Source organism: Falco rusticolus, chromosome 8 (assembly GCF_015220075.1).
Source record: "Falco rusticolus isolate bFalRus1 chromosome 8, bFalRus1.pri, whole genome shotgun sequence".
Lineage (NCBI taxonomy): Eukaryota > Metazoa > Chordata > Aves > Falconiformes > Falconidae > Falco > Falco rusticolus.
In genome coordinates, this window is record NC_051194.1 from 43,098,410 (window position 1) to 43,115,424 (window position 17,015).

Genomic DNA, 17,015 nt, shown 5'->3' on the forward strand with positions numbered 1-17,015 from the left:
TTACACTGTCCAGTTAGGTGTTCCTTTCTGGCATTATATTGTGTATGTTCTCCTGGATTTTCTTTATTGTAGCTCCTCATGTGTTTTAAGATAGGCCATTCAAATGGCACTCTACAGGAAAACTGTCATGTGCGTGAACTCATTCTGCCATGACAGTGGTCTAAGGATTCAATATCAAATTCAATGCAAGATGTTTTTTGATAGCATGAGTCAGTATTAGCATAGAAAATACACATGGCAAAATATGCAGTATATAAACAAATAGTAGTAAAACCAAAAGTACTGTGTCATGAGACACTGCTGCATCAGCCTCATGAACTGCAGGACTATCATCAGCTGACTCTGAAATGCTGTTGCTTCAAACCGCTTATTAATTGTAGAAGGTAACGTGTTGCTGGCTCTGTGATTCCCCTGCTCTTCCATAGTATATCTGCCATTGGCTTGTGCCATAGAGCTAGTGGACTATTATTGCTGAGGTATTAAGATTTTCAAAATGTGCTGATGAACTAGAATATGGATATGAAATTATCTGACTTTAAAAAAATACGGGATAAGGTAACAGCAGTCAAAATCTGCAGTTAAAACTTGTCCTCTAATGCACCCATTTCAGTTTAAGCAAAAATGAATTTCTTGCTATGCAAAGAAACCTAGAAGCAGGACCTTAAAAGGTCTCACTGAGCTCAGAGGCTATGCAGAAAACACTACTTCAAGAAGTGAGTTGAATTAAAGGAATTAATGTACTGCTTTTATCCTTTCACCCTCTTTCAACAGCTGACCAGCAATAGTCTCCTATGTCTTACTAAAGACTTGCATAGTTTTTTTCTGCTTTAGTGGAATCATCATCCACAAACACAATTCATTTATATAAGGTTGAATTCAACTTCCTGATGACTATAAGGAGTTTTAAAGAAGATCAGTATTTCTAAAACACCTTTTGTATGGCTTTTTTTGTGTCTCACTATAAGTGACTGAGCCAACGCTGCAGAGAGCAAACTAAGGATTTAGTGCAAAATCTCATTGGATTGCTTCACTCTTGCAACATATGATGATCAGTTTTACATTGGAAACACATCCTTTTGCCACTTCTTTATAAATACAAAAACTGGTGAAGTGGATAGAAAATTGTAATTTTTAGAAGTGTCATAACTTGCATCTAGCCAGATATTTGAAATCTGGATCCCATTCTGTCTGAAATAAAGCCATTATCACCAGTAATCTTAAATACCGGTAGAACAGTCAGTTATTTCAGTCAAGCTCAACAGACAGTTCTCTAGTTGCTTACATGCGTTTTCCAGGTTCCAGATTACTTGTTCTATTATTTTTACTCCCTTCCAGTTTGCTAATTCTTTCAGCTGTGGGCGTAGTAGAATGGTTTTCTACAAATGTTTTTCTCACTAGAGCTGCATTTATTTGTTAGAGTAACTCCAGCTACAGCTTCCTATTTCCCCTCCTGTAAAACAAAAGGTAAAATGTGCTACACAGTGATAAGCAACAAAAAATAAAACATCAGTGATTCAAAGAGCTCCTCAGGCAATTCCTTTTACTCTTGGACAGCTATGTAGATCTTTAGATATTAAAAAGGTATAAGCTTACGTGCAATGTTCAATACTTTCAGCTTTACATTTCAAGCTGTTTAAACCTTTTGTAAACTTTTAACAAGAAATTCATTAGCATACTAACATCTAAACCATTCTGTTTAATTCTGAATAATAATAGAAATACTAATACATTTTTTTTGTATTATAACTTGTTAGTTTGGCTTGCATTATAACATCAAATCTCACCTGAATATGACTTGGATCTTGCATGTATCTTTCCAGTCACATTATATTGACATGTCCACGTGAAAAAACCTGCATTTCTGCATATTCCATTATACCTGTGAGGATGGAGTATAAAAGATTGGAAAGTTGTGGATAGCTGAAAAATAATAATATATTTTAATTGCCATTTAAAAGCACTTTTAAATAGAAAAAAAGCAAGTAAATATATTTTTAACAATAAATAAGTTTTTAGTAGGAAAAGAAGAAAATATTTCTACTTATGAAATGTTTTGCTTAAATCTCCCTTTCACAATCATGTCATTATAAGCATTTATCTTGGTTTCCAACTGGAAAATATAGAGTAATACAGTTAAATGTGAATCTACCTTACATATATGAAATGTATACATGTATTCTGACTTAAACCCTAAATAATTGTTATTAAATTAATATTGAAAATGAATGTGAGCTGAGATTAGGTGCTTTAAAAAAAACATTTATTTAAATCAAGTCTTTCCCCAGGTGTTCACATTTCTTAAATCTTTTTTCTCCAAAGTTGGACTAATTTTTCTGTCCATCAGTTTTAATTGTGCTTGCACAATTTCTATCTGTGATTGAAAGAGAAGTCCAATTGTTGAAGTCAAAGGCAAAACTACCCTAAAGAGAAAGATTTTCATAGAAGCATACTACGAATAAATGAATTGCTTATTTCAAAGAAAGTCTCTGCTTCCTAAATGACATGTTTTTTTATGCATCCACCTGCTGTAGTTTATTGACAGTCCACTGTGTTGGTTTGTAAAGAAAACCATGTCTACTAAGCACATAAAATCTTGTACTTTTAACAAGACTGTGCCCACGAGCTCCATAAGAGGGCACCCTTATCTAACAGCTGAATTTTATACAAAAAATAAAATGTGAAAAAATAAAAAGGCCTTTCTTAAAGCTTTAGGGGGGAGAAAACCCCATGGAGACTTTTGTGACAGACAAAGCTATTAAATTATCTCAATTGTCATTTTGGTGCTCATAAGGCAAATCTAACTTAAAGCACGCATTAGCTCTGTATTGTTTTCCTAAAACAACTTTGTTGAAATTTCCTCGTAGTCTAAAAGTTAAAATAATGTAATTAGGTCACCGGAATGACAAAGCTATTTTTAGCATTGTCTAGTAAAATAGGTTTATCTAATCAAGACAGACTTGCTAGCAGGAGCAATGGAGTCTAGCTAACACATCTTCAAGCAAGAGGAACATCCGCTGCCCCCTTTGTTTTATCTTCTGTTTTACCAAAGTAAGTCAGGTTTTCTAATTTTGTTGATAGGGAGCCAGTATTGACAAAAGTATTAGCTACTCTGTCTAGTGCGATTACTACTGATGTCTGTGATGATGTCACTGATAACATTTACATGGTAAAAAGTCTGTAAACAGTGGATAAAATTATTTCATTTATAAATTGTCATCTCTAATTTGCCGTAAAGATGTTTATCAATTTGCTAGGGTGTCCAGAAGGAAGGAATGACATTTAAAAGTCTAAAAAAGTATTCAATAAATGTGCATCTGTAGCAAAAAACTATTGCTTTGCCCAGAAATTGTAACATTTTCACTCATCTGCTCCCCTACTACTGACAAAACAATTTCCATTTACAATAAATTTGATTTGCACGGATTCTAACTTCCTTTGTTAACCTTTACGTACTCTAGATTTCCCTTTTGTTACCAGGGTGCTTGAGGTAGAGTTTGGGTACAGTGGATTGGAATCCTAGTAGGATAATTCTTTAGAAAGCATTTGTAAGATACTGCTTTTGACTGCATCTTAGCCAGAAGGAAGACTGTAGGTGTTTTAAAATGTTAAAACAGTCTGACTGAGTCTCTTTCCTAGAAATCCATGGTTTGGAACAGGAAATTTAAATTAAAGGCAGGGAGGGCTGACTTTGTCTCTGAGGATCCACTGAAATTAGGTGAACAGAATCTTCCTTAAACAGCAGCTCTGTATACTTTGTGTACGGCAACTGAAAATTTGTAGCTGTAACTGCTCTGCATTTTTTTTAAATCAGACTGTAGGTCTCATCTCATCCACTCAGAAACTGAAAAAAAAACAACCAAAAACCCAAACCCAAAACAAAGCAAGTTGCTCTGTGAAAATACAAGTCATAACAACTTGCCAGGCATCACACTAGAAATTTGTGCCAGCAGTAAACAGGAAAATCCGGTTCCCCAGGGTAGCATTCAACTACTGGCTGCAGAAGTCTTCTCGCTCTTTCTGTAACACCTGGCATTATCCACTCCACATTGCCAGCTTCTACAATACTTTTCATCGCTTGAATATAAGTTATGTAATCTATATTGAAATTTCATACATGAAGTCTTAAAAAAAAAGTGCAAGTTCTGTTATCTTTTCTACATGTTTTGTTTTGTTTTAAAAACTGAGGGAGTGAAACAATGGCTGTTAATCATGCATGGAATCAGAGGACTAGGAAGATCTAAATATAGCGGCTGGGATCTAATTTGTGCTCATGCACAGCTACTTAACAGCTGTTTCTGAAAACCATTAACGAAGTTTTTCTTTGGGTGTATGAACCATACAGATTGATTTAATGATCAGAGGAGTTCCAGAAAACCTTTGTCCTCCATTTCACACATACCTCCACAGCCTTTCTGTCAACCTATTGGAACTTAAACACAAATAAATTACATTATCCCTCGTCCTCCTTATAACGTTTTTACTTGCAATAACAGTTGAAAGAAGATTGAGGAATGCTGTCATACAGAAAATGTACTTCCATTAAAAAGACAGGGCTACTGGATTTTTAACAAAGATGTTTATTATGTAACTATTAAACCAACATTAAATTGTGCTATATACCAAACAAATATAAGTTATTTTTTAAAGAATTGTTTTAAAAAACTCCTTTGCTGGATCCACTTCAATTTCTCATTTTACTAGTTTTGAAGACATCACACATTTTCAGAAGGCAAAATATGTGTGTAATATGGTTATATTTGGAATGGGGAACTTAATGCAGCAGTAAGATGGTCATACCTAAGATGTTTAACAAGATGAAGAGGATCCTAGAGTACATCTTTCACAAGTCAATGATTAGATGTTTAGGCAGAGTACTATAAGGAGAATGGCAACATAACCCAAACAGGGGCTGGTATATTTCAGTTTGTGCAGCTGTCAGAAAAAGAATATACTGGTGACCATCATATTTATGCAGAAGGTAAATAATCACCAGAACTTCACCATCAGACCTTAAGCTATCTACACACTGGTTTTGTGCCCTGAGAAAGAGATTTGCCTCCCCTTAACTCCTAAAGAAATACTTTCAATAATAATAATAATTTTAAAATACTGACCTGTTAAGCGTATTTCATGGAACCAGTGACACTCATCTGCAGCTGCCCTTCTTGGGATGATTCTGGGGACAAGAGTGGTCTGACAGCTGCATGAGTTGCTGGCGTTTACGTCAGTTTTCTACCCGGCATTTCAGAAAGCGTTGTGCCTGCCATGGCACTGTGTGTGCTCAGCATGAGAGCTGCGCACCCCACAGAAAAGATGGCAGTGCATTTCTTGTCTGCTTGTTTTGCCTGTTACATAGGTCTCTGTAGGAAGGACCAGATTTGCTGGCCAAACTCAACACAGGAAACCTGTTTAGACAGATGGGACTGGGCTACTGCAGTGAACACAGCTGTAAGGGACAGGCTGCAGCACACAGGGTACTGGCAGGGGCTGAAGTACTCTTCCCAGAAAGGCTGAGCACTGTTAATTCCCAGAAACAGATTTGTTTATGTGGAGGAGGCAGGAGGTTTTTTTGCCCTATGGACCTTTAGTATGACCAAGTATTTTTTTTTCCCACTCAGGTGAGGTCTCAGCACAGGCAGATTGAACAGATATTCTGAACGGGCATTTCAGACTGTTCCAGGACTAAAGTTTCTTCGTGTGCTTGCAAACCCTGTCTTTTGCAACATCTGGCTTTCTTTTGTAGTTAGCTTTGACTGCACATAACCAGGGGCTAACTTTCCCTGTCCCCAGATTTAAGATTTAAGTCTTTAAGATCATAAATCACTTGTTACCATTTCCTGAGTACAGTAACACAAATGGGCATACTTAGCAGCAAGATAACATGATAGGAGAAGATCAGCTCTCAGCTAAAGCTCTCTTCTGACTAGTGCTGTTCCTTCTAGCCAGACAGGATTTTCTTCCACTTTAGTCAGGTTATGATCTCAGGATTAATCCTTGAGTCTGAAGTCCTCCTCTGAGGAGACCTACTCCTTGTTTGGGACCTGTCTGCCTCATATGTACAAAACCCCACAAGGCAAACAACTCTGATGCAATGTTTTTGGCTCACTATGCTGGTAAAAAAACCCTCTCCCCTCTCATCTATTTTTAGAGGATGAAAACCATTAGAGAAAGGACATATTGACTACCCTTTCAGAGGGAAGGGTAGGAGGCTAGGTAAAAATGTCCTCAACATCCATCCCAAGGGCACAAGACATGCCCTGTTCTGACACGGGAAATCATTTCAAGTTTCTACTGATTGATGAAAAGTATATACCAGTGTTTCCTACGCATAACGCTGAAGGCAAGAGAAGTTGTACCATTCCTTTGTTACCAAATCAGTAAACACATTGCCAAACCCACTGTATACTAGGTCATATCCAGTATTATGTACAACCATACACTTTTTTTTCCCTGATTTTGTAAATCTATGGTTACATATGCTTTGCTCTGTGCCCACTGCATTTCTGTGTCTTTCCTTAAAATGAGGGCTGATATGTAGCCATTGTCTTGTCTGTCTCCCGGTACACTCAGATTCTGATCTCAGTTACAGATGTAGCTGCACTGAAAAGTACGTTATTACTCCTGATTCATTACTCCTAGCTAACTTTTAAAAGACTTCAGAGCCATTCCTATGAAATACCAAGGGGAACCTCTCTGAATCACTCCCTGAACCACTTTTGTTGAATAGCAGTAGGTCAAAGAAAACATCACTGATTTAAGAAGAATAAAATGAACAAAAATGGCATTCATTTCCATGCCTTGAGTCACAGACGTAATTCACAAGAGAGGAAACTTTAAACATCCTATGTAAATAGAGTGGCAAATGTGTTGAAAATTGGTTTTAAATGAGAATGAAGGTAAGTTGGATGACTTGACCTTGAATTGTAAATTAATTTTTATTCGTATTTTTTAGTGTCACAGATTATTTTATATTTATTTTCAGAAGATGCAGGTTGTCTCTGCTGAATTTTAAGAATAAAATTACTGATTTCCAAAGGAAGTGGCTTTCATTCAAGCTAATACCTTACTTAAGGATTATTAATTCCAATAGCTGCAATTTACTGCCAGGAAATCTGTCAAATGAAAGGAACTTCATGTCCCTGCTGTACTGAGCTGAGAAACAGTTTCTGTAGATGCCTGTTTTACCTTTTCTCTCTCTCTCTTTTTTTTTTTTTTTTTTTAAAGCAGAGTACTGTTAACTACTATTTTCTGCCTCAAACTTTACTTGGCCTGATTTCTTTTTCACATTCTGCTCTCATTAGACCAAGATGTGCATCAGTTATTTTAAATGGACCAAATCCAATAGAAGTGAAAATTGGAACCATTCAACTCACAACAGTATTTGGTAGAGAAAACTGGCACTAGTATTTACACATGTGTATTCCCTTAATTCTGAGACAATCACCTTTTCTAAACTGGTTGACAAGTTTTCCCTTTTCACTATATACATAAAAAATATACAAGCTAGGTCTGTCCTTTCAGCATCAAAAATAAGTGTTTTAGGGAACTTTGTATTTTTAAGTATTTAAACTATGAAAAAATATGTACGATGCAAGAATAAGGCCAGCAGCAATTGACAATTGAGATGGGAGAATCAGTAGTAGCTGACATACTGTATTTTGTTCCCTTCAGTGTGTTTTATTTCCATAATTGTCCTTGTTACATCTTTATGAAAAAATATGACTTTTAACACCTGGTAGACAACCGTGTGTAATACAGTATTTACATTAGCAGGCGATAAATACTAGTAATCTAACAAATTTACCACTACTAGCACTGTAAATATGAAACAAATTATTTGTTACACAGGTTTTTTTGTTTCGCTTTTATTCAAGAAAGAATTCAGAAGAACATGCAAAACACTGAAGTTACCCGCGATGCCAACAGACAGCAACTGATAATCCATTTCATTTACTGTTATCTCCACAGAGCTTTTAGTAGTCATGGAAAGCATTTAACTGATTTTCTTGGAGATAGAAAACTCTGATTTACAGCAAAGCAAGCTTTCCTTATCTCCAGGATAAGGGAGGACCTTGGAGAGGCACATAGTTCAGTCTCAATACTCACTCGTTCTAACCAGAGATCAAAGATATAAATAGTGATGGTGCTTTTCGTGTCCACTAGAAGCTGACCTACACTGCAGAAGTGGTGGCACTACATTTCTCAGTGCAGCAGCAGGTTGCAGTGATTATCCCATCTATCTTTAATGTTACCTTGACTGCTTCCATATATGCATTACAGCTGACAAGAGTACAACAGCAGGGCCATAAGGAGAATGTCAATAATCATAAAAAGCCAAATTTGACCTACTTACCCAGAGATGAGTAGCATCCTATTTTCAAGCAGAAAAACCCGATGACACACCTTATCTATATAAGCAAGACAGATAAAAATAACAGGAACTAAACAGGTCAGCTGAAAAGACTGCTATAAAATTTGATTTTGGGGGAAGGTGAGAGAATGAAGACAGTGACAAGGTAGCCCCTCCCTCGGCTTATGCCTTTCCTCTCTCCAGCACTGAACATTCAAAATTCTCACTTTGTTCCACTTAATTCAGGCGGTAGGACAGGAAGCCATGTGTCAGGGTGACTGGCTAGATACTGTCTGTGAGGCTTTACTGACCAATAGCATCTGCCAAACGTGAAGTTTACCTTCCCTTATGTGCCTGCCAGGTATACTAAATTACAGAATGACAAGAATAATTATTATTATCACACCACTAGATACACACGTTGATGACATTCTGGTTCTAGCACAATTAAAGTGTGATATTTTTATTTGTTTGTTGCGCTAATTATTCCAGCCCATTAATATTACCAAGATAGAATATTCACCTTCATGTAACAGATCAAAGCTTTTGTCTGTACAGCACTCCTCCTTGCTTTTAGGGATTTTCAGCAACTGGAAATCCTGACAAGTGTACTCATCTACTCTTAACCTGGTCTTAGACTTTCAGAAAGAAGCATACAAATAGATGAAGAGCAGGCTTGCAGGCCATGAGACAAAGAGCGTTCCCATATTAAAAGAACCAAGAGCAACCAAATCTGTTTCATAAAAGGGTTATGCTTTTAAAGGCCTGAGTGTAAGAGAGTTGTGAACTGTTTTGAGCTTTCTGCTAGGAAACACAAGATTAAAGCCTTGAGAAAACTTAATGAGACACTATTTCTTAGCAGTCATTCTCCAGCAGGAATTTCCTTTTCCGCAAGGGCTTTCTGGTCTAGCTTTTGTTTCAAAGGCTGAAACCAAGCAGAAAAAAATGGAGTATTTGTGCTACGAATGTAAGGACAATTAGATCTTCAAAGGGGATTGCTGTGTTGCCAGAAAGCCCATCTTTTACTTGAGCATCCAGATTAATATCGAAGGATTATGACTGCTGAGATACAGTTAGCTGAAACCAGAGGGTTTTTTTTCTTTTCTTGGACAGAAAGTTGCATTCAAGCATTCTGAACAGAACAGTAATGATATTTAATCTGTTCTGTGGACTTCTGTCACGCACAAATCAAGGTTTCCTTACTGGTAATAGAAGATAAATTCCTCTGATCAGTGGGATTGTATTATTTTCCCAGAGATAACTATCCACATTTATAAGAACATAAAACTAAACAGTATCACTTACTTATCATGCTTTCAATACAGTATGAAAAATTTATTATATCATGAAAGAAAGAACAAGTTGCAGTACTTTGGCAGAAGGCAAACTGTATGGAACAAGTTTGAGTGTACAAGCCAGGAGGAAGACTGGAAAGAAAAGGAGAGAATAATACACAAGAAAATTTTGTAGGAAATAGAAGTGATGAGAAATAAAAAAAATCCATCTAATTGGGAACCTTTTTGAGAGCACACTTGAAGGCAAGTTCAAAATAGATCTGGTGAGACTTAAAATTTCATTTTGCTAGGAAAGTTTTCATTCTGAATCAATAACAAAACCCAGAAATTGTGAAGCTTCCCATGGGTAGGAAATTTAGGATGGTTGATTTCATCCCATCCCATCCCATCCCATCCCATCCCATCCCATCCCATCCCATCCCATCTTTGGAGCTCCTACTAATTTGATTCCTGGTACCCATGAAAATCTGCTTGCAGAGTTTCTAATCCTAGAAAAAATGCACTGTTGAGCTCTATATATGCCAGTGATTGATCCCTAATCTGCAGAACATTGCATCTACAACTACAACTGTACCACAGCCAAGAGTGCTAAGACACTTACTGTGAAGAAGGAAGCCTAGAAATGGAGAATAAAAGATTAAGACAAGGCTAAGGATGCAGGAGTCTTCCCTCTAAGATCATGGCAGGAGGAATTCTCCAAGCAGTAGAAGTGGTTTAGGCTTCTATGCTGGAAAAGTTATTCTTGAGTTTTTGCAGTAACTTTAAGTCTAGTGAGCAGACAGAATGCAAACCTACCTACAGATTTACCAAGTAAGACATGGAACAAAGGAAAAGCTCCCAATCTCTGCAGAAAATAATACAACTTAATTCACTCTCAATGGCTCTGATAAACAGAATATAATCATCAGATTTGATACAATGGCCTCAGGAGATATGATTAACCACTTTCTTACAAGCCTTATTTAGCATCACATTTTGATTATGAGATTTCTTCCCTCCAGCAACTCAGACTGCGTAACATCCACTGTCTGTTTAACCAAAATGGACTATCTGATGATGGATACTTTTAAACTGAGTTAAATTGACTGTGCAGCTGTTTAAACACTGAAGGCACTCAAGCGACTGCTGAAGCCATTATTGCTAGAGGTACTGCATTCTGAATCAAACTAACTAGGAAATAAGTCGTGCCTTTCACATGATTTTCATGAAACATGTGCATACAGAGTTACAGCATGGGTACCTTTGTAAATACAGTTTATAGAAAAATTATTTTTAAATGATACATCTTATTTGTCTTTTGGATAACATTTTCCCCAGGGTTTCCAGGTCTCTGTTGTGAATTTTTCATAATGGGAAATAATATTGGAAATTTAAAGAGATGATCTATTTGGAAAGAAAAAAAACAGCAAATTAAGCAACAACAACAAAATCACTAAATTTTATCCTGCTTATGATGTAACGTTCTTCTAAAACAGTAACAGGCAAGTGTAGAAGAATGAAGCTGGGTAATTAACATTGATAATATACAGCTGTGGGTTGGCTTCAGGGGTGGCGGGTTGGCCGATGTAGATAAGGTGCAGCTGTGGCTGGCTCTGTCGAGGGGTTGAGAGCCAATGAAGAGAGAGCAGCTGAGGGAGAAACAAGAGAAGAGAGAGCAGACCCTGGATGAGGCAAGACAAGGAGAAGCAGCAGAGGGACTGGCATGAAAAGCGTGTTGGTATGAGATGGTAAAAGACCTTGTAGCTTGATAGTTTGGAGAATACTGTGACAGGCAAGGTGTTTTGACAATTTCAGAGTGTTATTTGCAGAAAGCAGAACTATTCTGAAGGAAAACCAGTCTTTACTGAAAAGCATAAATGTCAAAAAGTTATCATCGGTGCTCTGCAGGAGCCTCCTTCACTGCATGAGCCTAGCTGTGTTTTCTTTCCAGCAGATATCAGGGAGGTTGAAGTTCCCTGTGAGAACCAGGGCCTGTGATCGTGAGGCTACTTCCAGCTGTCTGTAGAAGGGATCAGGACACCCACAACAGTGTCTCCCATGTTAGCTTGCCCCTTAATCTTTACCCATAAGCTCTTGGCTCGTTCTTCATCCACCCCTAGGCAGAGCTCGATACATTCCAGTTGCTCTGTCACATAAAGAGCAACTCCATCACCTTGCCTTGCTGGCCTGTCTTTCCTAAAAAGTACGCAGCCATCCATGACAGTGTTCCAGTCAATGTGAGCTATCCCACCATGTCTCTGTAATTCCAATGAGATCATGGCCCTGCAATGACACACAGATCTTTGATTTTTTTCCTGTTTGTTCTCCAGGCTGTGTGCATTGTTATACAGGCACTGCAGAGAGATAATTGAACACGCAGGTTTCCCAGAAGGGCTGCAAGATCATTCACCATAGCCACGCAAACCCTTGACATGGTTGGCTTTCAGATTCTCATCTTGGGAGGCAGCTAAGGAACATTTATTACTGCTCTAGTTCGCCTGTCTTATTCCCCAGCTGGATCCGATGGCATGAGCATTGCCACTTTGGACCCCACCCCCTGAGTTGTTCAGTTTAAAGCCCACCTCATCAAGTTGGCCAGCCTGCTTGCCAAAGATTCCCTTGCCTCTTCTAGACGGGTGGATCCCATCCCTCCCTAACAGGTTATAGTCATCAAAGAATGTCCTGTTGTCGTAGAAGCCAGAACTTTCACAGCAGCACCAGCCATGAAGCTAGAAGTTGATTTGCGTTATACATCTGTTCTGGCTGCACCTTTTCCTTTAACTGGTGCAATAGAAGAAAAGATAATTTAGACACCAATATTTTTTCACTTGCACCCCCAGGGCTTTATAGTCTTCCTTGATTCTACCCAGATTCTGGCTTGAAAACAATATTCTTGAAAACAGCTCAGAACAAATGCTTTTTTTATTACCTTCATGTTCCTCACAGGAACATAATGATACTGAATTCATTCCCCTACTCAGTGATATAAATGATGACCCTCCATTAATCACTCAGTTTTACAAGTGTTTTTGCATATGGGTAAACTGCACAATGCTGTTTCTCTGGGAAAATTATAGTTTAAATAATAATGAAACAACATTTTATAAAAGATATATTCTCTTGATTTGTTTTACTGTCATGAAATGGCTGACTACATGGAAAATATATGCACAGCTTGTCAAATTGCTTTCCTATTTCAAAAAATGTAACTGTTATTCTTTTTGATTATTGCAATAACAAATAGCTTTGATTTTAATCAGAAGGGGTTATCTAGGGTTTAGCTATAAGGACAATAAATGAGCATGTAGAAATCAACTTTCTGGAGGAGCTTTTTAAATGTTCAGTATTTGAATAACAGCTTTTTTAGATGTAATAGTTTGGGATAAAAGTGAAAATTTCTAATATGGCATCTGCATGAAAATAAGTCTTGTCTACAAAGTAACGTATTCTCATTTCTCATTTTTCTAAGACTTGAATTCACTAAAAATACACACAACTATAACTATTGAATATTATAGATAATATTAACAATTTCAACAATTAATATTAATATTAACAATTAGTAGTAACAATTTCAAGTTCAAAGAATTGCCAAATTTTCAAATTATAAATTTGTCTAATTTGAAATTTTCAAATTATTTCTCATTGGTGGCTTGGTCAAATTGATGTGATGTAACATATAGAAAGTACTTTGTATTCGTTGTGTACTTGGTCATGCACCATAACTTTAAACAGACAAAAAGGCACCTTAGGAAGACTAAAATATTAAGATCTGTGATGAAATTGAATAAATTTATAAAACTTATGGTTCCAGTCTCATCATATTGTGAGAAAATAATAAACTAATACTGTGCCATTTCTTTCTCTCCTTACAATCTTTGTCATAATAATGAGGTGTAATAGTCTTTAGTACACAGAATTGGTAGGATACTAGTCAGTCCCAATTCAGTCTCAGAGGCTTTTATGGAAAATGATGTAAGAAAAAATCCATCATGGTCTTTGGCTTGAAGTAACCTTCATATGAGAACTATGAGATCTCATACAGTATGTTGGGATATTGTGATACCTTGTCACAATAATAGTGAGAATGACAGATATCAAAGACAACATTAATTTGGCTCTGCTTGCATTCTATAAAGATGATAAGAATGGCATTGTTTTGGGAAGCAAAGAAAAAAGAACCAGTTTATAGATGTCAAACCTTTCAGCCTTGAAATCTTTCCCACAGTCAAACCAAACCAAGAGAAACTGCTTTGAAATAAGGTAAATAGTACAGCAGAATTTTTAACAGCTTTTTGGAAACACACAAAACAGCTGCAATTTAGTACATAAAACTAATGGTGCACTATTGACTCCCAGCTGCAGAGGAGACAGATGGCAGCATACGGCCATACATTTGTGAAATGAAGTAGAATTTCAACGCTGACCTTCTGAACCAGGATCCCAGGGGCTCACAGAAATTCCATACAAGTTTGACAGGGTGTCTCACCATGGCTTCATGGCCTACTTACAGGTAAAAAACCAAGGGAAAAAAAAAAATGCTGTTCTTTACTGCGGTATCTTTACTGGTACCTTTTGAGAGCAAAAATGTAGGTAACTGGAGAACAGATTGCAAGAATGAATGATGAACCCAACATAAAAATGCTGTTTATAATACCCCAGATATACAGGCACAAAATTATAGCTGTATTTTTTTAAAGTGGGCTGTCTTACAAAAAAACTGTTAAAAATGTAGACTAACATATGGTTTCATTTTGAATTAATACATTTAAGAAGTTGTTTTATTTTAAATTGAGTGTTGATACTCACGCACATGCAGATTTCCAGTAACTTCAGCACATCATCCATCTAAAACAGGAATTAGATTCATGCTCATGACTTTCCAAACAAGCAGGACTTGTGCAAGCGTGTTTAGGAACATCACACAAGACTGTTGGTCTCCAGTAGAATTTTGGCAAAGACTTGCCACAGAAACTATTGATAATTCCTATATAAGCAGAAACAATATGGCAAAAAAACCTCCAAACACTTTCATACTGACAGCAGAGCCTACATTGTTTCAAACTACTTGAATATGCATGAGGTTTTTAGTGTAAAGCAGATGAATTACTTGAAGAAATACATCACCACTTAATGGAAGATTCCTCATTTTATGGCCTGCCTAAGAAGAAAGTTCATGCTGGCATAACTAGACGTAATCCTCTGAAGCAAGGATTTCCCAGCAGAAGCCATAAGGTATAGGAGGGGTAAGGAGGGGGCTATAGTTCTAAAAATCTAGAGGTTGAAGTGGAAATAGTTATCCTGTGTTGTCAAAAGACTATCATCTGGTGGGAGAAGCAGGGAGAGTATTGCTGTGTCTCCTCTGTTACTAAGTCCAGTCAAACAGAATCCATGCAGGAAGGCGGAAGGATAAAATTCAGTTGTTTAGGCAAGTATAGTTTATTTTGCACAAAAAGTTTCCTTCATATGCCCAGATTACTTTGGTTCAAAATGACTGAGTTTCATAGAACCAAGGGTGTTATTTCTATCTAGTAGAGGAAAGCATCCTGTAAACTGCAAACCAATGTAATATTTGCTTCAGTGAACACGTATGCAGAAGTTGTTCCTCTAAGATCATTAGTTAATCAGGAAGTTTTCATACTGTAGTCCCCTTTGTTGCCACCCTCTAACACAGCGCTCGGTCTCTTGTCCAATGTAGTCTGGGAATAGCTGGGAAAATGAATTCCATCTCCCTTCAAGGGAATCTTTGCCTTCAGTAGGACAAACAGCATAGGGAATTTGCTCAACTTTGCGACATCTTGAAAGACCACCAAGTAGATCAGGTACTTTCTCTTCATAGCAGTCAACAAAAGATGTTTAGAAGCATTACTTCCTTACTCCTGTAGCTGTTAGCTGCTAATGGAGCCTCCAGCAATGTAAGTGTTCTGTTTTTGGCTCGGAAAGAGTTAATTTTTGTCCTAGTAACTAGTACAGTGCTGTGTTTTGGATGTAGTATTTGAGTAATGTTGATAATACAGTGATGCTTTCATTGTTGCTAAGTAGGCTTACTCTAAGTCAAGGACTTTTCAAGTTTCCCATGCTCCACCAGTGAGCAGGTGCACAAGAAGCTGGGATGGAGCAGAGCCAGGACAGCTGCCCTGAACTAGCCAAAGGGATATTCCACACCATAGAACATCATGCTCAGTATATGAACTTGGGGGGGGGTGGGGGGTGGGGGATAGGGATTGGCCAGGAGCTGCCAGCCGCTGCGTAGGGTCAGAGGTTGGTGAGCAACTGTATTGTGCATCACTTGTAATTTTTTCCCTTGGGTTTTATTCCTTTCTCTCCCTCTCCTCTTCACTAGAGTTCTCATTGGTTTTGGGTAGGGTTTTTGGGGTGGAGTTTTTTTGTTTGTTTTGGGTTGGGTTTTTTACTTTATTTCAATTATTAGACTGTTCTTATCTCAACCCATGGGGTTTACCTTTTGCGGATTCTCCTCCCATCCCACCAGGGAGAGTGAGTGAGTGGCTACATGGTATTTAATTGCCAGCTGGGTTTAAACCATGGCAATAAGACACAGGGTATTAACCTCCACGTTAAGAGTGTATTGATGCAAGAAAGTTGTACTGCATAAAGGGTGTGTCACCCAGAGAACACAAGGTAAAAAATTAAAGATGCATACTATTTTAAATGCATATCATTATTTTAAAAAACAACAACAACACAACTTTTTAACCTTCAACCTTTAAAAAAAAATCTGGAAAAAAAAAAGGCAGTCATAGGTTCCCCCTCCAAAAGCATCCTTCTCAAAGAGTAATCCTGGCCATACTGGGGAATACATGGGGTCAGGGGAAAGAAATTCTCAAACCTGCATTTCCCAAATCTTGGATGCACAGCTTCATAGGTTAGACAGATTTCAGTGCTTGCTGAGGAAGCAAGCAAGCCAATAAGAAGAGATTCCTGTGGTCACTAGCAGTTGAAAACATGAAAAAAAAATTGAAAGACACTAAGAGCAAAGTTTGCACAAACAAGGGAGTGCATAAGTCAGTCTTCGTATGTAAGGGATAGGCAATGGAAATATGGGTAAAAGCATATTGCTAGCACCTTTGTTTACAGGCTTCTTTCTTAAGGATATTAAGAAATACTATTCACTAGAGTTTTTCTTCCCTGCTCTCCTCCCAGTGATTTTTTTAAAGCCATTGACTAATCTCAGCCAGATTTGATAAAAGTAAACCCGTTAGCAAAACCTACAAGTTTCAGGCAACTCATAAGTATGCAGAAGGGTTAGATGTTATTTAGTGTCCTCAATGAGAGACACTGGAGCCTGTGTACAAGAGTTATTAGAAAACAGATGGGACAAAACTGTTACAAATATTTAGTTAAAAGTTTGAGTCTCATTCAAAGGCAAAAAT